The following is a 20,771-nucleotide window of genomic DNA, read 5'->3' as shown; positions in this document are numbered from 1 at the left end:
GATCAATACCTGCAATACTGTTTCCATGTGTTTATTTGATCTATACCATCAGTGCTGAGTTTACATGGGATTTCCAGTTGATCTATACCTGCTGTGGATCTATACCTGCAATGCTGTTTCCATACATTATTATTGTATACCTTCAAATACATGATTTGTATGTCCGATTCAGTTAATTTGATCTATACCTTCAGCGCTGAGTTCACAGGTGAATTCCAATTGATCTATACATGCAAAGCTGAGTTTTGTGTGTTAATGTGTTGATCTATACCTGCAATGCTATGTTTCCATACATTATTTATGTTTACCTGCAAATACAGGGTTTGTATGTCTTATTCAGTTGATCTATACATGCAAGTGCTGTTTCGTGGGTTGTTTGATCTATACCTGAACTACAGGGAGTAAGTAAAAGAGAGGTATGGCTTAGTGAATGAGGGGACACTGAAATAATTATGGGAGAGAGGACCTCTCAATGTCACAGTAGGGTCAGAAGGAGGGAAGACTGCATTGACTCTTACAGTCTTCCCCTAATTATTATTATTTATTGTTTTATATAGCGCCATCAAATTCTGCAGTCAGTGTGGCAAATATGTTTTTTGGTGTGGCAGCAGAGGGAGTGATTGCATGCTAGGGAGCGTGGAACACTAAAATGTGTTAGCAGCAGGGTCTAATATTAATATATATTGGAAGCAGGGTCTAATATTTATATATATTGGAAGCAGGGTCTAATATTTATATATATTGGCAGCAGGGGCTAATATTTATATATATTGGCAGCAGGGGCTAATATAAAGATATATCGGCAGCAGGGTCTAATATTTATATATATTGTCAGCAGGGTCTAATATTTATATGTATTGTCAGCACGGTCTAATATTTATATATATATCGGCAGCAGGAGCTAATATTAATATATACATTGGCAGCAGGGTGTAATATTAATATATATCGGCAGCAGGGGCTAATATTAAAGAATGAAAACTAACTGCCAGTTCAGCTGTTATTTTGAAATCATATTTCAATCATGGTATTTACTTCAAAGAGATAAGTGCATATTACATAGATAAAAATGCATGTCTAATGTGCGTATATATATATATATATATATATATATATATATATATATATATATATATATATATATATATATATATATATATATATCTCTGTGTCTGTAATCTCTGGTCAGGCCTAGGTCAGGCCCAAAGTTAAATACCTGAATGCATATATGAATTCTATGGAATCTATACTAATAATACTATCTATGCTAACATTATGCCAGACATGAATAAACACTGGCACCAGATCTAAATGTGACTCTGCAGCAGCAACTTCAGCCTGTTGGCACGGATATGCCATTAAGAATGCAGTGGAGCAATACAACATAATCGATGGAGAGAGACAGCTGCCTCAACAGCAGGTAATGCATTTAGGAAACAATTTATGAATGGGGGACTGGAAGTCTAATTCAGAAGTAGCTGCCTCGATTCATAAAAAGCCCCAGAAATCCGCATTCATTCGGTATTCGCTGACGTAAGATCGCTTTCTAAAAGCGTGATTCAAAGCCTCTAGCAATTCCCTTACTAATTGCACAAACCTGGCTGCACATAGGAACTGAAAGCATTTTTGCCCACATCAAATATGGCGGCGACTGCCACTCCCTGGTCGATGGGCGGGACCATGACTTTGGCGTCACAGCCTCGCCTCCCTCTTGGTCCAAAGGGAGGAGGGTAGAGGACGGGACGCGCGGCGGTAGCTGTGACGTTGGTGCGGGCGCTCGGTGTGTTGGTTTGCAGGGCCAGAGAGACGCAGAGTTAGCCGCTCCCCGAGCAGCAGAGCCCGGAGCCACGGGAGGAGCCCGGATGTGCCGGAGTACCGTACCCGCGAAGCAAGATGGCGGAGAAACATCTAACGGCCCAAGAGGAGCGGGTGAGCCGAGAGACACCATATGTATTCACACACGCGACACTCGTGCATCCAGAACGGGAAAATGCTGCATTCATATATGGGGGAGGAATAAGCTGATCCGATGTGTGCATTTGTGTGTGATGTGTAACAACCTTAACGGAATTCAAGTATATGTGACATATAGGAAGGATTTGATTTATGCTTTATGTAGTGTTAACTACTGTCTCTAAAAAACTGGCATGTTCATGGCAAACTTGTGTGTGTGTGTATGTATGTGTAGTGTGTTTGCTGAAAGTGATACCCTTTATTGGGCCAACAGAGAAGATGCAGTATCACATATGCTTTGAGGTCAGCAAACTGCTTCTTCAGATGGAATGTTCTCTCCATCTTTTTCTGTGTTGCTTAATAGATGTATCCCCAAAAGACTATGGTGTAAGTATGTATATATGTATGTATGTATGCATGTGCACACACAGTCTGGAAGAAGCATATATTTATTCAGACACAGTGCATCATAGGGACTGCTGGAGTAGAGGGAGAATTAGGAATAACGGGAGGCATTGTGGTTCCTGTACCAATAAAATGTGGCTATTAAGTTTGGGATATAATTCCTGCCGGTTTCAGAAACCATTCCCGGGTGGTGTCGTAAAACTGCACATCCGTTCCATATGTACTTAACGCTGTGTGGATGATGATGTTGGAATGATGTTTTTTTGAGGTGTTCCACGTATCTTATTCATATGTGTAGAGTGCTAGTGATCATGCTACCGAAAAGTGTTGGGAACTCTGTAGTCTCCTCGCCCTAGTTCTGAGATTTGCTAATTATGACTCTTAGTGGTGGCTTTCAGATAAATCTCTAGGGTTTTCTTCTGGCCTTTTGTACTCTCTCCCTTCTTGCCGGAAGTATGGAACGTGCACAGCCTGTCTTGAGCCGACGGGGGGGAAAAAGTAATGGATCACAAGGAAAGCACCTTCCATTTTATTCTCAGATACTATTTTATAGATTTTTGTGCAGTTTCCATGAATAGTGATGTAACCTAGTGATGTGAAACACAGACTCTGTTTCCATACCTCCTTATAGTGCCCTAAAATAAGCATTAATTCCCATAACATTTTTTCTTTGATGACATCTGAGTTGACCTGGAGGAAAACCACAATGGCCAAGACTGGACTCTGTGTCCTCCCATGCTGCTTTGTACTTTCACCTTGTGCAGGAAAATCATGGAGACAGAAGTTAAAGATGCACATTACAGCCGAAGAGATTATAGTGGTGATGTAATACAGGCAATAGAATGATGCTTTGTGTATATGGAAAGCAGCGAGAGGAGGAAGTTATGTGTGGGATGATCAGAACGAAACTGATTGCACCGATCTCCTATGTTACATAGGTAGAAAAGAGAGAGAAAAATATGGTTCCTTTGGTGGACCATAGATGAGAAGCTGTGGAATTGGGAGTATAGGAGGGGTATAACTTAAAGGAGAGGTGCTAACACGAGACTGCCATTGAATAATATAGACCAGCTTCTGGATTGAGGGCAGTGGAAGTAAGCGGGGATTAAGATGTGGGAAGTAAAGCATAGAATTTGTGATTATAGGGATGATTAAATCAAGTATGGCAGTGGAGGTTAAGAGTTCAGAACGAGAATATGAGGTCATTTCAGCTGTAGGTCATAATGTGAAATGTACAAATTATGAGATGTATGGAGCAAAAGGTGTGATGGGAAGAAGATGATGCAGGCATTAAACGTTACAGATGGATGATGTATTAAGGTGTAAAAGTGTTTGGTGAAGTAGACATAGGGAGCAGACTACCATGGTACTCGAGGAAACATTTAAATTGTTTTGTACTGATATGCGAGATGAGTGGGGACTCGCCACAGGGAACACTATACATGTGAACCGGAATTATCACTGAAAACCACCTTTCTGTAAATATAACGTGACCGTGATTGGCTGGTGAATGGCAGTCAATCACAAAGGCCATTTCCAAGTTGAGACTATAACTACTGAAAGAGATGAATAATTTAGAAAGAACTCAAAGAGCCGCTTTTTATTTATGGAGTATGTCAAAAGAAACCTTAAAAAAAGTGCACATGAAGGGGAAGCGAAGGAAACATTCAACTACGTCAAGGGATTAAATGAAGTCCAAGTGGGAAGTATTTTAAATAGACATGTTGTAGAATGTTTGCTTTAATGTTAAAAGGTTAAAGACTGGAGGGTATTGTGAGAAAAGCCTACTTACAAGCGTTAATCGTTACCTGGAAGAGACTTCCAGTGGAAGTAGCGTAGCCAAACCTAGTCCGACGACTTCTTAGATTATATGAAAGTTGCGGATTAGCAGGATGAAGTAATATGCTGGAAGTAGCTTTTTAGATCTTCTTATCGGGCTCCCATCTCAGGTTGGCTGTAGGCTATCAAAAATTACCTTGTGGACCTAATGAGTTTTGAAAAATGGTGTACTATTTGATATGTCCTGCTTAGTCATTGGTTGGTGCAGTGGAATATTATGGTGCTTTATAAATAAATAGAAATTTAGTTGTGTGGGGTATCTTTTATGAAATACTTCGGGTCTCTGCCCCTATAAACCAACAAATAGGGCTGATTTGATTCCTATATACAAAGTTCTTGAGACAATGTCTGAGACCCAGTATGGGTCATGGGTAGGCGAAGTGTCCGTACCTGGACACCAGTGTCTGTGACAAGGCTTGTGGCAGTCACTGTTACTTTGGGGGCATTTAGTAAAATGTCCCTAACAGAATGTTGCTGCCTATCCCTGCATATGAAATATACCGTATTGGTTCGATTTATAGGCCGCACCCTCAAAGTTTTATTTTAAAGAAAAAATACGCAAATATATAGATATGCCACTCCCCAGACTTACCAATGCACCTCAGACTCCCTGGTGTCTAGAGGGGCCAGCCAATGGACGTCTGCACTTCCGCCAGGGCTTCTGTGGTGGAGCACCAGAAGGTTATGTCATGTCGGTGCTCTGTTCTAGAAGCCCTGACGGAAGTACCGGCAGCGAAGGTTGTCTATGCGCATCAACCGGCTGCCGGAGAGGAGGATCCAGGTCCCCTGCATGTGTGGTTTGCTCATGTAGGGGTGATATTGGTGAACCTGGCTCTCTATTGAGATTAAGGGCACAGGGATGATGTGCTTTTTGTACATGGTACACCAGCTTCTCTGGAGATGATCCTGCACAATAACTAACAAACATGTACAATTATGTTACATGGGTTACACTCTATTAAGTTGATTTTGGTTATTCTAGGGTAATCATTTACTAGCAGTGTTTGTGCCTTTGTGTTGTTAGTGCCATGTTTTTGATCTAAAATATTCTATATATGGCTAAGATTATGCTTGTTCCGGATTCATAATTTTTTATGACGAGTTAATACGTTCTCTTTAAGCAACTGTTCCATCTACGACTGGGCCCTTGTTAAGTAAATTAAATAACTAGATTCCTTGTACCGAACATTCTTGACTTAAATGACTGACTTTTTTTTTTTTTAAGGGCAGGGATCCAGCTATAAATGCTTAAATGCTCAGCTTGCAATCTGTTTCTGTGTACATGTGTTCCTGTTGCTGTTTTCCAAGAACTTGTTAAATTATCACCCTGATCATGTTGGAGACCTTGTCTGTCTTTGTAAATTCTTGTAAGGTCGGAACCAATCACCCTTGAAAATGCACCAGTCGTGGCAAAAAGCGTGGCAGCATGTGCCTTTTGATCCATACATTATTATAGCCACTCCCTAATTCATGAGAAAATGTATAGATCAATTTTATTAAGGTTTTTTTTGTTGTACCGATATGCTACCAGCTGCCCTGCATGTGCATCAGCAGTAGCCCAATCATGCGCGATGTGTATATAGAGGTTTTTATGGAGCTGTCATAGAAGCAGTCATCCACATGTTTGCAAATGTCAGACATGTTCTGATTTATTAAAGCCTTCCCATTTGAACCTGCTCAGCATGAGTTTTATTGTTACTGTTGCCTGTTTAGCAAAAGATATTCCAGTGTGTGGTATCGTAAGATCTATCTTGTATGCTAGCTTTTCTCCCCCCTGTGAATAAATCATACGTTTTATGTAACATAGTGCATTACACTTTTTGTTTAGCGTTCAATATCTCTTACCACTTAATCAAATATACCCTTGTCTATATTTGTCTAAGCTGAGGAGGTGGTGACAGCTGCTGGCGATCGCATGTAGAGGGTAGGGTGCCTTATTGATCCTACTATAAGACCCTCATAATATAATGAATCTTGGGATGCAGCTTTGATGGAGTCGCCGTTACGGGCAAAGGCTTTCCTTAAAGAACAGCAAATGGAAAGCAAGGTGCCTGCCCTGTACTTCATTGATGTTTCATGGACACCCTGGTATTTGTGTGCAGTTAACTCATGTTCCTATATGACACTTTGGTCATTCAGTGATTTGCGGTATGTACTCAGTCTGGCAAGTTCTTGCTTTGCACATGTTCACAAAGACATTGTTACGTCCTTTTGATAATAAGCCCAGACGGCCCATCAAATCTGTTTTTTCACCTCCCTGGGCCGGTTAGAGTATCTCTCCAACTGGTCAATGCTGCCTGTGAAATCAAGATGGTGCAAGAAAATCTTGCTGTCCCATGAAAAGAGTCTATTTTTTTTATGACTTTTAGACTCCTCCCTATGGAAACCAAAAAAAATTATTTTCTTTTTATCCACAAAAAACTAAGCAAAGCAAAATATTAGACCAGAATGCCATTTTGTTCCCTATGTAGTAAGAGAAACAAATGGTACACATAACTTACACAGTGCTAGTGTGTTGCACTGTATTCATTGTGTCCCATGGGTGCCTGTATCTTCTTGCTGTCAAAAGAGGACATCTAGATCATTATTATTTAGGAAAAGAAATATGATGGATAATAGAGATACAGTAGACTCTTTTATCCCCTAAATTGTGAACCTTACCCAACAGCCCATGTTGAATAGGGTGCACGGAGGATGAGAAAATATTTTTTTGATGAATGCAATGATTCAATGGCGCTTAAACATTCCTTGAGTATGGGGGTGCTTTGCATCTCGATCTTCTTGCTGTGGGTACCTTTTGTCTCTAATAGACTGTCTCCATCCAGCTTGCAGCCTGTGGATGGTTGATCCATTAGTAGGATGCTAGTACTGCTGTATCTACGTTTGCAGGGAGTAGGGTTGAGGGCAACGAGCATATCACATATTCGCTGGTGTCTAGAGATACTTTTTGAGCCGTCAACCATTTTTGACTTTAGTCTCGTATAAAGATGTGCAGGTGAGTTGGTATAGACGCGTGAATATCATTATACTGTCTACTCGTAAGTGATAGATGCGCACTTGGGGTTGCACCAGGGCTTGAAAAATGTTTGTGGGATTTAGGAGCTAGGGGCACCTTTGGAGTAGCCAACCTATGTAGGCAGTACAGTGTCGTATTCATTCCCCATAAAGGAAATGTTTCCAAGCAAACATTCAGTTTTCTCTTGGATGGAAGCTATGTTTTATTTTCTTTATGAACAGTTAATCATTATAAGAAAAGCCTTTTTGATCCCTATTTGGGGATTATTGTGCACAATTTCCCCCATGCATGTCTCCCCTTTAAACTGGGTATTTTTTTTGTGCGTGTTAATTACTGTGATTTGCTAAGTTTTATAGTATTGTACTCTGGCACAACTGAGAGATATGCTCTTACACCAAGACAGTGTTTTAAATTCTTGTTGAGCATTCAAGGGTCACTTGAATTGTGCAGCTTCTTGGAGTTCTTCACTACTGGTGCTTGCCATGGCTTTGATTTCTTTGTGTGGGTCAATATCAAATTAAACTCTGTGCTCTGTCATAAAAGACAAATCTGATTATAAGTGCTATAGGGTCCAACAGTTACACTATTTAGGCAATCTGTGTGGTACAATGTGTACTGTTAAGAGCCCACTGAGTATGTCTCTCTTTATGGTGTGTATGCTTGGAGTTTTTATAATAGGGGGGTTTGATGTACAGGGGACATAGTTTAGAGCAGGGCTCGACAAATTTGTTGTGAATCTAGGCGCCAGCTAAAAAAGTTAGGAGCCAGGATTTTTTTTTTTTAGACAGTTGGTTAGGAGTGATCTGATCATCATCAGCCCACTTACTAAACTCACAGCATTTGACCTGGAAGCACCCTGGACTTTCAAGTCAGTGCTGTTTTTTTTTTTTTTTTTTATTATTTTTTTTGATAAATAAATATATATATGTATATATATGTATATATATGTAACACTTTCAATACTGATGTTCCATTGGAGCACAGCATTGACTGATATTTAGTCCCCACAAGCTTGTGGGGACAAATGTTAACCCCTGCAATGCCACGAATGTGTTATACACAATTGTGGAATTGAAGGGGTTAACGCTGCACTATCGCTCTCATGGAGCGATCAGGCAGCAGAGGGGTGTTGACATGAGTGTGAAGACCAAAGAACCCTCTCCCCCTGTCCCTGAAGCTGCCTCTGGCAGCTGGGAAGCAATTGCTGGTCTATAGAGCAGCCATTGCAGGGGGGAGTCTCTGATGACTGCTGTAGGCTTCCATGCCTACAGGAATTATCAAAGGGCGGCGTTGAAGGGGTTAACGCTGCCCTGTCGCTCTCATGGAGCGATCAGGCAGCAGGGGGATGTTGTGTCAGGTCCCACTTGTGTGGGGACCCAATCAACACTCAACCCCTTTTCCTGAAGCTGCCTGTGGCAGCTGAAAACGCTATTGCAGGTTTTCCTGCAATTGCGGCATTGAAGGGGTTAACGCTGCACTGTCGCTCTCATGGAGCGATCAGGCAGCAGGGGAGGGTTGGGGCTGGTCTCCACACTCATGTGGAGACCAAAGAACCCTCTCCCCCTGTCCCTGAAGCTGCCTCTGGCAGCTGGGACGCGACTGCTGGTCTATAGACCAGCCACTGCAGGGGGGAGTCTCTCTGATGACTGCTGTAGGCTTCCATACCTACAGAAGTCATCAAAGGGCTTGTGGGGGGGCTCGTTTTTGCTGTTGCTGGCCTGCCTGGGCTTCCAGGCAGACCACCAGCAGCAGAGCCCCGTACAAAACGGGAATTAACCCCTAAATGCCGCGATCGCGGCATTGAAGGGGTTAACGCTGCCCTGTCGCTCTCATGGAGCGATCAGGCAGCAGGGGGATGTTGTGTCAGGTCCCCACACTTGTGATCTCAGGCTTGGGGGCGGGCTCTGAGTGGCTGTTTTGTCTGCCCAGACTTCTGGGCAGACAGCAGCGCCCCCGCGTGGTGACGCGGGGGCATTTTTTTGTGGACATAAGAGGCTGACAAACTCCTAGGTGCCAGGACGAAATTCTGAGTCGCCATGGCGACCTGGCGCCTGGCATTTGTCGAGCCCTGGTTTAGAGGACTCATTGTCCTGGCTGGTTTGGTTGAAGAAGTAAGGATGAAAGGGAGGCATGGTAATTGCATAGTTATGAGTGGTTGATGCTATAACAAGTCCTGTGATTGGTTGTAGTCCTAGAAGGACTGTTGACTTATCATGAAGTATAGTGTTGGGGGGCACTGCAGCTTACCCCTTTTCAAGGCAGAGGTAAAGATGGCAGCGGGAGGTTGTATGATATCCGCTTTATACCCATTCTCTGCTCTTGTTGATGCAAGCAGCAGCAGATGAGTCACTAAAGCCACATGGATTGTGCGTTTTCTTAGTGATGAGCTGTGACTTTGGGTGTTTATTTTTTGAGCTTGAAATAACTTCACTGCTAGGAATAACTTGCACAAAGGATTTATTTCCTTCCGTTGGCTCATTTTGTGTATTTGTTGGTTTCTCGATGAGAAATGATAAACAAATCCTAAACTAATCCCACACTTGCTTTGAGTGCTAGGTCACTTGAGCAATTTGAGTATCCGGTTTTGTTCTCTAAGTACTGTTCCATCTTAGCGTTGTTGAGTGTGTTTTTCATGTTAAGCAGAGAGACTTCTGTTTAAAACTATATATGTGCTTTATTTGCTGTTCAATGTCTTATTTCTTTGTGTGTTGGCATTCGAAAAGTAATGGATATATATTTCTAAGGTTGCATTTGGATGCAAAAGTTGTATATTGAGCATCACAGTTAAATACATAACCCCTCTATCCAGTTAGGATATTTATAATGTATGTAGAACAGAAATGTTCAATTTATTGTAAAGCTGTTCGTAGTGGAGCCATTCATTCAATACAGGAGGAATGTGTCAGTGTCTCAATAGCAAACCTCTGCAGTATTAACTTAAAGGTACATCTTATTTAATGTCCCTGACACCCCCTCTAAAGAAGATGGTATGTTGTATATTGCATTCTTCCAAAATGAAGCAGAAAAGCCTATGCCTGACCTAGAAGTTGCAGCAGCTGCCCTCCTTCTCTCTGGTCCAACTTTTGTTGCCATTGATTGGCTGCCTGAAGCAACCAACCGGTGGCAGGAAAGCACTGTCTGCAATGTTTGCCAAGCCAGCACTGTATCTGACTGGTGGTTACTGCACTGCAAATATCCACGGCACAGGGGCAAATGCATATGGGGGAATTCTGTATTTGCAAAACACCATGAAAATTTAAAGGGACCATGCAGCTATCCTATGCATTAAAGTGCATATGTTGGCTTGAGTGTTCCTTTAAAGCAGGGCTTGACAAATTTGTTGTGAATCTAGGCGCCAGGTAAAAAAGTTAGGAGCCAGGATTTTTTTTAAACTAACAGTTGGTCAGGAGGGATCCGATCATCATCAGCCCACTTACAAAACTCACAGCGTTTGACCTGGAAGCACCCTGGACTTTCAGGTCAGTGCTGTTTGTTTGTTTTTTTAAAAAACATTTTTTTTTCATTTTTTTAACTCTTTCGATGCTGATGTTTCATTGGAGCACAGCATTGACAGATATTTAGTCCCCAAAAGCTTGTGGGGACAAATGTTAACCCCTGCAATGCCACGAATGTGTCATACACAATTGTGGCATTGAAGGGGTTAACGCTGCACTGTCGCTCTCATGGAGTGATCAGGCAGCAGGGGGGTGTTGGGGCTGCTCTCCACACTCATGGCAGACCAAAGAACCCTCTCACCCTGTCCCTGAAGCTGCCTCTGGGAAGCAATTGCTGGTCTATAGACCAGCCACTGCAGGGGGGAGTCTATGATGACTGCTGTAGGCTTCTATGCCTACAGGAATCATCAAAGGGCTTGTGGGGGCTCGTTTTTTTGCTGTTGCTGGTCTGCCTGGGCTTCCAGGCAGACCACCGGCAGCAGAGCCCCTTACAAAACGGGAGTTAACCCCTAAAACGCCGCGATCGCGGCATTGAAGGGGTTAACGCTGCACTGTCGCTCTCGGGGAGCGATCAGGCAGCGGGGGGGGGGTGTTGGGGCTGGTCTCCACACTCATGTGGAGACCGAAGAACCCTCTCCCCTGTCCCTGAAGCTGCCTCTGGCAGCTGGGACTCAATTGCTGGTCTATGGACCAGCCATTGCAGAGGGAGTCTCTTTGATGACTGCTGTAGGCTTCCATACCTACAGGAGTCATCACAGGGCTTGTGGGGGCTCGTTTTTGCTGTTGCTGGTCTGTCTGAGCTTCCAGGCAGACCACCAGCAGCAGAGCCCCCAAAACGGGAATTAACCCCTAAATGCCGCGATCGCGGCATTGAAGGGGTTAACGCTGCGCTGTCGCTCCCATGGAGCGATCAGGCGGCTGGGGGGTGTTGGGTCAGGTCCCCAGACTTGTGTGGGGACCCAATCAACACACAAACCCCTTCCCTGAGGCTGCCTGTGGCAGCTGAAAACACGATTGCTGCTTTTCCAGCAACCGCGTTTTCAGCCTACAGGATCACTCCGTGGGAGTGATCTCAGGCTCGGGGGCGGGCTCTGAGTGGCTGTGCTGTCTGCCCAGACTTCTGGGCAGACAGTAGCAGCAGCGCCCCCGTGTGGTGACTCAGCCTCTTACATCCACAATTTTTTCTGGATGTAAGAGGCTGACAAAACCTAGGCGCCAGGACAAAATTCTCTGTCGCCATGGCGACCTGGCGCCTGGGATTTGTCGAACCCTGCTTTAAAGTACTGTTCTGCTGGGAGTTGCTGCTGTTTTAATTTTGCAAATCAGTAGCTTCCTAACATGCCAGATGTTATTGCATATCAGACGGTCACCTCCAAGGATCCTGGGACAAATAATAATGGTGCGGTTTCACCTTGTCTGCGGAATATAATACCTAAGGAATGAAATTTACTTCATCTTTCATGAAGATGCTTTCTAGGTTGGACGTTTGCTTTTCCATAGCAGCAGAACATTTTTTTTGTGTAATAAAACCAGATAATAAAATAAGAAAAAAGCTGATATTAAAAGCACCTAAATCGACGTGCCGGTTATCATGTGCACTTTAAAGTTTATGATAGCTGTGTGGTCCTTCTAAGTTTTCATGGTGTCCCCCTTTCTGTGCAGTGAACATATTCGGCTGATCACACCTCCTTGGACACAATATACTTCTTACTAGTTGGTTCAAGCTATTGTGTCCTTTAATATAAAAAATTATATATTAATATTGTTTATGGGACTGTAAACTATCCCTTTTAATGGCTTGTATTTGTACCGTCTCCGTTGAAACGCCTTGCATTGGTAGTCTTCATGCGATCGTTTACGCTTAAGTTTTCAAGTTGTCTAGAAAATACATATGAGTACCAGCACAAATACTGTATACTGTTCATATTCAATGATGTCTAAATTTAAATCCTTAATAGCATCGTTTTCATTAACATTTCAATGAAGCAATGATTTAAATCTGCAAATATAGCACTAATATTAAAGGAACTGTGTAGTCCCCAATATTGTATTTTTTATTTTTTTATCCATATTAGTATTTTTTTTTTATGGGCTCCAAAGCATTTTCTTGAAGACATTCTTTAGTTTTTGGAGATGGAAAATAAGACTTCTGTTTCATTTGGTTCCCCTTCCCCCAGCCGCTTCTATTGAAACCAGGGAGCATTTGTCAATACTTTACTCACGCATGCCCAGTAGCACGTCTATTAAAGTGAAAAGGAGCCGAGCACCCATTGAAATCAATGAGAGCGGCACACAATAACATGTACGTTGGCAAAACATCCGTGTTCAGCTAGCACAGGGGTCTGCAAATTTGGTTTACATTTTTGGCTAGATCCAAAGAGCTAACTCTTTTTTCCTTTCCAATTGTTTCTATTTTCGTATATTACCCCCTGGTCTGCAGTCTGCAAAAGGACAATACACCATAAAACACACCTCGTTGCTGCACTGTTGTGTAGTTAACCCCTTCATCATGGGAAGGGGTGTTACACCATAAATACTCAAGTTTGTATGTTTAACCATTATTCTTATACTTACACTGTACAGTCACGCACACGCACTAACTTCTTGCTTAAACACTAACACCTTACAGTAGCCAGCATTCTACACTCATGCACACACATGCTTACACCATACACTCATGCTAATACAATAATGTAACATGCAAAACACCACACATGCTAAAGTTATAGATGCGCGCGCACACACACTGGCTAACAAAATAAAATAAAATCGTTGCCAACGAATTTCATTATCGATTAGTTGAATACATTTTTATTGACTATAAAATGAAGGTTTTTTCAGAGCAAACACTCTGAAAAATACCCCTCGTTTTATAATCCGTTTGTGACTCGCAGCAGTTACTACTTACAGTCCCTCCCTGCAGTCACTGCTGATTGACTGCAAGGAGGGACAAGAAGAAAGAAAGGGGCGGGCCAATCGGCAGGGAGAAATAAAGGGGTGGGGCAAACTGTCGATTGGCCCTGCCCATTTCCTATAACGTCCACGTGGTTTAGGAACTCATCTAACGGAGTATAAAATTAATATTTGGGCTGTTGAAAGTTAGGGGAGGTGGGGGTTAATTTGGGGGCAGTTATGGTTAATGGGGTGTTTGGGGTTAATTTAGGGGCAGTTGTGGTTGATTGGGTCTTCGGGGTTAATTTTGGGGCAGTTGTGGTTGATGGGGTGTTTGGGGTTAATTTAGGGGAAGTTGTCGTTGATGGGGTCTTTAGGGTTAATTTAGGGGGAGTTGTGGTTGGGGTTAATTTAGGGGCAGTTGTGGTTGATGGGGTCTTTAGGGTTAATTTAGGGGCAGTTGTGGTTGATGGGGTCTTTAGGGTTAATTTAGGGGCAGTTGTGGTTGATGGGGTGTTTGGGGTTAATTTTGGGGCAGTTGTGGTTGATGGGGTGTTTAGGGTTAATTTAGGGGCAGCTGTGGTTGATGGGGTGTTTAGGGTTAATTTAGGGGCAGGTGTGGTTGATGGGAGGTCTTTAGGGTTAATTTATGGGCAGTTGTGGTTGATGGGGTGCCTTCAGGGTTAATTTAGGGGCAGCTGTGATTGATGGGGGGCCTTCAGGATTAATTTGGGGCAGTTCTGGTTAATGGGGTCTTCTCTTCAGGGTTAATTTAATGCTGAGGACTGAGGGTTAATTTAATTTAATAAGGTTAACTTAAGGTGCAGTTAGAGGTAAAGGGGGGGCAAACTAAGGGGAATCTAAATCCTGGAGGCAGTGAAGATTAACCCTGTATTTATTTATAAAAGTATTGTCTGTGAACGAGTCTGCAAATCTGAGTGCACTATGGCATATCGGGGGGGTTTACGGCATACCTGGGGAGGATGGAGTGACTTATCTGGGGGTATAAGGCATATAGGGTATATAAGGCTTATGTGGGGAGGGCAGTGTGGCATATCTGTGAGGCAGCATGGCAAGCCTGGGCTCAAATGTGCATAACTGGGCGGCAGGTTGGGAAATGAAAACGAGAAGTTTTTTTTTTTTATTCTGCCGTTTTGTTTTTAACATCCTACGTTGCTTTATTAAATAATTTTAAATAAATGAATCCGATTAATCGAGCAACTAAACAATTATGAAAATAATTGTTCGTTGCAGCCCTAATACACACTGACTGACACTACGGTATATACATATACACTACTCACCCTCGCCTCGTAGAGACCTGAGACACTGCTGCCCATCTTCTGCCATTGTGAATCCGGCACCCTATGATTTCCTACAGTGGCGCAGTGAAGAGGCGCCCAGCTGGGTCACGTAAAGCACGTAACCCTGCCCCCGTAGGAAAGCATAGGGTGCCATATTCACAATGGAACCCTGGCCATTTTTTTTTCTTCTTCAAGGAAGTGGTCCCTGGGTTTGAGCCCTGAGCTAGCATAAATGTGATGGTCTGCTGCTGCTCCTATTGACCAGAACAGAAGTGCAGCTGAGCATGTACACAATACTGCTTCCTGCGTTTGGTAGAGATAGACAAGTACAATGGACTCCAGTATGTATTTCATGTGAGCTCTCTTTAACGAGATCCTCTGTCCTATATCATATAATTATATTATGACGTGTGTGTTTGTCATTTTGTCACAGTGATTTAGCTCTGTGAATTTACGGCGCTCAATTATAGCCATAAAACATTTGACTTAAGTCTGAGTCCTCTGGCATTTTAATGCCGATGCTTTTTATGTATTTTTTTTCCCCTTCACTTAAAGTTCACCCGGAATAATTACATCTTAAATATGCCATGCGTTTGGCGAGAAGCGATTGGGTATGTAGTTGAGGCTGGAATGACTAATGGAAGATGCTGCTTCAGTTTCTGACAGATTAAGTTCCATTTGGAGGCCAGCACTTTTATCTTTTAAAGCACCGATGGAAATTTGTCAGTGGCCATGTAGCTTTTGGGCCCCCAGCTGGGAATGGGTAATGTGCACCTTTGGTTATTTTGACAGTGTCATGTTATTGCAAATGACTGCAAACTTCGATCTGCTGATGACCTTTCGTAGGCAAGAAGACTTCCTTCTTGGTATGTTCATGAATCTCATATCTTGGTCAACTGCTGGCTGATGCATGGGTAGGAACTGATTTGCCATATCTATAAACTTAAAAGCCTTGCTATCCTGAGGATTGAAAAGTAGGGGGCTGCATAAGTAAGACTGCTGTTTTTACTTTAAAGGATGTTTAGATCACTTTACAAAATACCCTATTTGCTCAATTATAAGAACCCCCCCAATAATTTGGATATTAATGAAAGAAAAGGCCTCAAGGTATGACGACCCTATCGGAAAAGGATCCTGCACACTTGCTTTCATGCTCTGTACTCTTTACCTACTCTGCCAACCGTTCCTGTATCCCAGTCTCCATTTTCCATAGCTCCGTTTTCCTGCTGCCTCTTGTTCTCTGTCTTCTTTATTCGTCAGCATCTCCCTTGGTGCCTATATAGAGCAGTTGCTGTGGAATTTAAATACGGCTGAATGGGTACAGTGGGTCCTGTGTGGTTGTGCGTGTGGCCCACGTGGCAGCCATGTGTGTGCTTTCTATTTAGTGCTGTCATAGAAATGGCAATAGAGATTTAAGGTCACATGACTTTTTATTCATGAATGGGCTAGTTACCCTCTGCAAAGTACCACTTTGTCATTTTTAATGACTGGTGCATGTTAAACTGCAAAATCTGATAGTCTTGCCTGTGCCTTTCCTGTTCTGACCTGTCATTCTTGGCCTTTTTTTGTTTTTTTTTAAGTTTATAATAGACGTGCCAGGTTTTTATTTTATTCTTGTAAAGGTTTCATCACGTAAGGACACCAAAAAAATGACATTTTCAGCATGAATGGCTGCTTTCATGTCTCATGACAGCATCCCCTGAATAAAATATGAATGAGGCAAGACTTTGGTTGATTAAATTATATCTGGGAAGGCTTTGGTCTTTCAGCAGTATTGGGAATGATGCTTCTAAAATTGCGTTTTAGTTGTAAAGGACTTTTATTTCAGCAAAGTAGGTGGAGCAGCACTTCAATTTATATCGCCTTACCAATCAACGAAATGTTCTTGCTTCATTGGTTTCTATAGTTACAAGATTGGTGTGGCCATGCTGATGCAAAGCTATTACCATAGCAACAAGTTGCATAGTCCTAATGAGTGGGCCATTCCACTGGTTGCTATGCAATTAAAAACAGGCAACCATTGCTCCAGCTTAACCACTTATACATATCCACCGATGACAGGCACCCATGGGAAATATCAAAATATATTGACTCGACCCCCAACAAATGATGCCGTTCATGGTTCAGATGCCTGCACAAGCATAGTGGTGAAATGGCCTGGCTACCTATGTAGTCTATGAAACTTTTTTTTTGGTTTTGTTATATATTAAGTATTAGTATCCTGACCTCTCTATTACAATAAAGTTTTTGGAAAAGCCTACTGCATGGCTGTCTATATAGTAAGGGTCTGGTATATTTTACTGGGCATTTGCTGCCTGGACCGATCTGAGGGGGGCAAATGGGCAAAATAGAGGGGATTCTGTACAAAACCCTTCATGCATGGGGACACCACAAAAATATAAAGGGACTTTTCAGACTGTATGTGCATAGGATGGCTGCCGTGTTCCTTTAAGAAAGTGTCAAATATACGGTGCTGTGCAAGAGTAAATGCTATAAAGTACGAACGCTTTATAATTTAACAAAATGCAAGGAGGAAATATCCTAAATCAAATCAATATTGCTGCTGCGACTGCCCTCTGCCTTCTAAATCGCAGCAATTTTTCTAGGTACGTGTATGTGTGTATTTTTTTTTTTGTTGACAATCTACCTGCCGAGGTCCTTAAAAAAAATTATTATATATATATATTATAATTTGTTTTTAAGGAACTCGGCAAGTAGATTGTCCCCAAAAAAAATATTACTATTTTTAAAGCATTCTTACTTTACTGCATACCTGCCATACAGTACTGTATATATCTAGGGGCAAACTACGCTTATCTCTGCTACATTTGGCTGGGATTACATCTCTGCTGTGCACAGAAATAATGTCCGATATGACCGGAGAACGTCTCTTCATGGGGTATGTATTGTATTAAACTGGCAAAACACTGTTGGCAACTGCTCTGAAATGCACGCTTCGTATGACATCGAGATGGCTGCTTTCCTTCTGGTATTGATTTTCTATATCCGTTACCCCGCTTGCCATTAATAACTGGCAATCCTGTGTATTGACAAGTCATTATCCGTTGCTATGAGAAGATTTCCTGATTGAAACAACTTCTGGGACTAGATTTCCGGCTATGCATGTCCGGTTATAGAAATGTATACACGTTAATCTAGATATATACATAATCAGATTTTGTCACATCCGTTGAAGGTGAGAATTATGTTTCGACGCACAGGTGTCTTACCTTTATGCAGCTCTGTCGTCCACAAATGTGTGAATGAGAAGGACCACTGCGCGCAAGTGTATTATGTTATATATGCCGTATATGTGCCCCCCCCCCAATTTAAGTATACATATTAAGAGTGTGCCCTATACTTGGGGTATAGCTATTCAGGGTGGAGTGTGGTTCTTTGTTACCTCTCCTGTGCTGAGTTCAATGAAATCGAGCACTTCTGTTACTCTGATCCAATTGGCAATGCAGCCCTGTGATAACGCAACTAGGGCTGCAACAACTAATCGATAAAATCGATAATCGATAATGAAATTCGTTGCCAACGAATTTCATTATCGATTAGTTGAATCGATTATAAAATGAGGGTTTTTTCAGATCAAACGATTTCTGAAAAATCCCCCTCATTATATAAACCGTTTGAGTGACTCACAGCAGCAGCTCCTACTTACCAGTCCCTCCCTGTAATCACTGTGACAACTGGCCCCGCCCCCTTCCTTCTCCCAGAAGGCCAGAACCACATGGCTGTGACACTCATCTAACTGTAAGTATAAAATTAATATTTGGGCTACTGAAAGTTAGGGGAGGTGGGGGTTAATTTAGGGGCAGCTATGGTTAATGGGGTGTTTAGGGGCAGCTATGGTTAATGGGGTGTTTAGGGGCAGTTATGTTTAATAGGGTGTTTAGGGTTAATTTAGGGGCAGCTATGGTTAATGGGGTGTTTAGGGTTAATTTAGGAGCAGCTGTGGTTAATGGGTTGTTTGAGGTTAATTTGAGGCAGTTGTGGTTAATGGTGTGTTTAGGGTTAATTTAGGGGCTGCTGTAGTTGACAGGGTCTTTAGGGTTAATTTAGGGGATGCTGTGGTTAATGGGGTGTTTAGGGTTAATTTAGGGGCAGTTATGGTTAATGGGGGTGTTTAGGGTTAATTTAATGATGAGGACTGAGGGTTAATTTAATAAAGTTAACTTAAGGTGCAGTTAGAGATAAAGGGGGGCAGACTAAAGGGAATCTAAATCCTGGGGACAGTGAAGATTAACCCAGTACTTCTTTATAAAAGTATGGTGTCAGTGTGCTGTGAACGGGTCTGTGACTCTATGAGGGGCCTATGAGATATCTGGGGGGGTATAAGGCATATCTGGGGAGGACGGAGTGACATATCTGGGGGTATAAGGCATATGCAGAATATAAGGCATATGTGGGGAGGGCAGCGTGGCATGTCTGGGGAGGATGGAGTGGTGTATCAGGGGGTATAAGGCGTATCAGGCACAGTGGCATATGTGGGGGTGGAGTGGTATATGTGGGAGGCAGCGTGGAGTGGTATATGTGGGAGGCAGCGTGGAGTGGCATATGTGGGAGGCAGCGTGGAGTGGCATATGTGGGAGGCAGCGTGGAGTGGCATATGTGGGAGGCAGCGTGGAGTGGCATATGTGGGAGGGAGCGTGGCATGTCTGGGAGGCAGCGTGGCAAGCCTGGGCTCAAATGTGCATAAATTGGGGGGGCTGGTTGGGAAATAAAGAGAAGAAATGCATTTTATCAAAGTTTTTTTTTTTTTATTCTGCGGTTTGTATTTAACATCATTTGTTTATTAAATTATTTTAAATAAATGAAAAATGTACATTTTTTTTATCCGATTAATCGACAAAATAATCGGCCAACTGATCAATTATGAAAATAATCGTTAGTTGCAGCCCTAAACGCAACCTCATAACATTACTTCTGCTCTTCTCTTTCTTAGAGGGTGCATCGTGAATTAAAAAGGCTATAAAGGATTTTATTGTAGCTCCATAATTTATAGCCTTCTTAAGGTCCCTTTCTTTAAAACGGCACCAAACTATAAGGGTGCGGCCTATAATCGGAGGTGTGTGTGGCCCCCAACACTAGCATATATGATTGAGACACACACACCAAGACTGCTTTTCTGTTCTGTCTCACAATTCTGTACATATGGTAGCATGCAAAGCATTTTGTGTCATGATTGATAAAATTGTGTGTGCATGGATGTACTCTGCTCACCCACCGGCTACACTTGGAGTTTTTATCTCTATGCCAGCACAGAGGTGATGGGGGGGGGGGGTTGAAGTGTTTAAATTTATTTCTACCTATACACTTCATTGCCAACTGGCTAACATGATGACTAGCTGAAAGTGTACCACCTCCAAAGTGAATCAGGCACACCTGATCAAAATGTATGTTTACTGAATCATCAATGTGAAAAGCTACTTAACCCCAAAATATAAATGGTTTCTAAGATAGTTTTTTTTTTCTTATCCTTTTAAAAATAGGCAATCGAAGAGTTTCTGGCAGAGTTGAAAAACCGGGAACAACCACAAGTGGTTTCAGTGCCTCCAAACACAGCTGTGAAATTTTTAATGGCTCGGAAGTTTGATGTTTCCAGAGCAATTGATTTATTCCAAGCCTATAGGGTGAGTATATAATTTCCTTTATTCATGAGACAGGTTTATGTGCCAAGTATTTATTGGATAGCAGCTCAAACATCTTTCCCTGATTTTATTGTCCTATGGCATGTCTGGTATCATGGACGGGGGGGGGGGGGGGTTGTGAAAATTTTTTGTTAATGTAGTGAGCACTGAAAAACTGGGGTTTGTTTCAAAAGATTTCAATAAACTTTATTGGTAAGTCTGTAGGTCACAATTGCCGGATTTCTCTAAGCACCACGCTGAGAAAGACACT

General features: G+C 42.4%; 1 pseudogene; it reads left to right on the top strand.

Moving 5' to 3' along the window:
- Positions 1 to 1,668: 1,668 nt before the first annotated feature.
- Positions 1,669 to 20,771, top strand: part of LOC128488524 (tyrosine-protein phosphatase non-receptor type 9-like) — a 34,981-nt pseudogene continuing 15,878 nt past the window's right edge.

The sequence above is a fragment of the Spea bombifrons genome, chromosome 1 (genome assembly GCF_027358695.1).
Source record: "Spea bombifrons isolate aSpeBom1 chromosome 1, aSpeBom1.2.pri, whole genome shotgun sequence".
NCBI classification, from domain to species: domain Eukaryota; kingdom Metazoa; phylum Chordata; class Amphibia; order Anura; family Pelobatidae; genus Spea; species Spea bombifrons.
The sequence above is the reverse complement of the archived record's forward strand: the minus strand, read 5'-3'. Positions and strand labels throughout refer to the sequence as shown.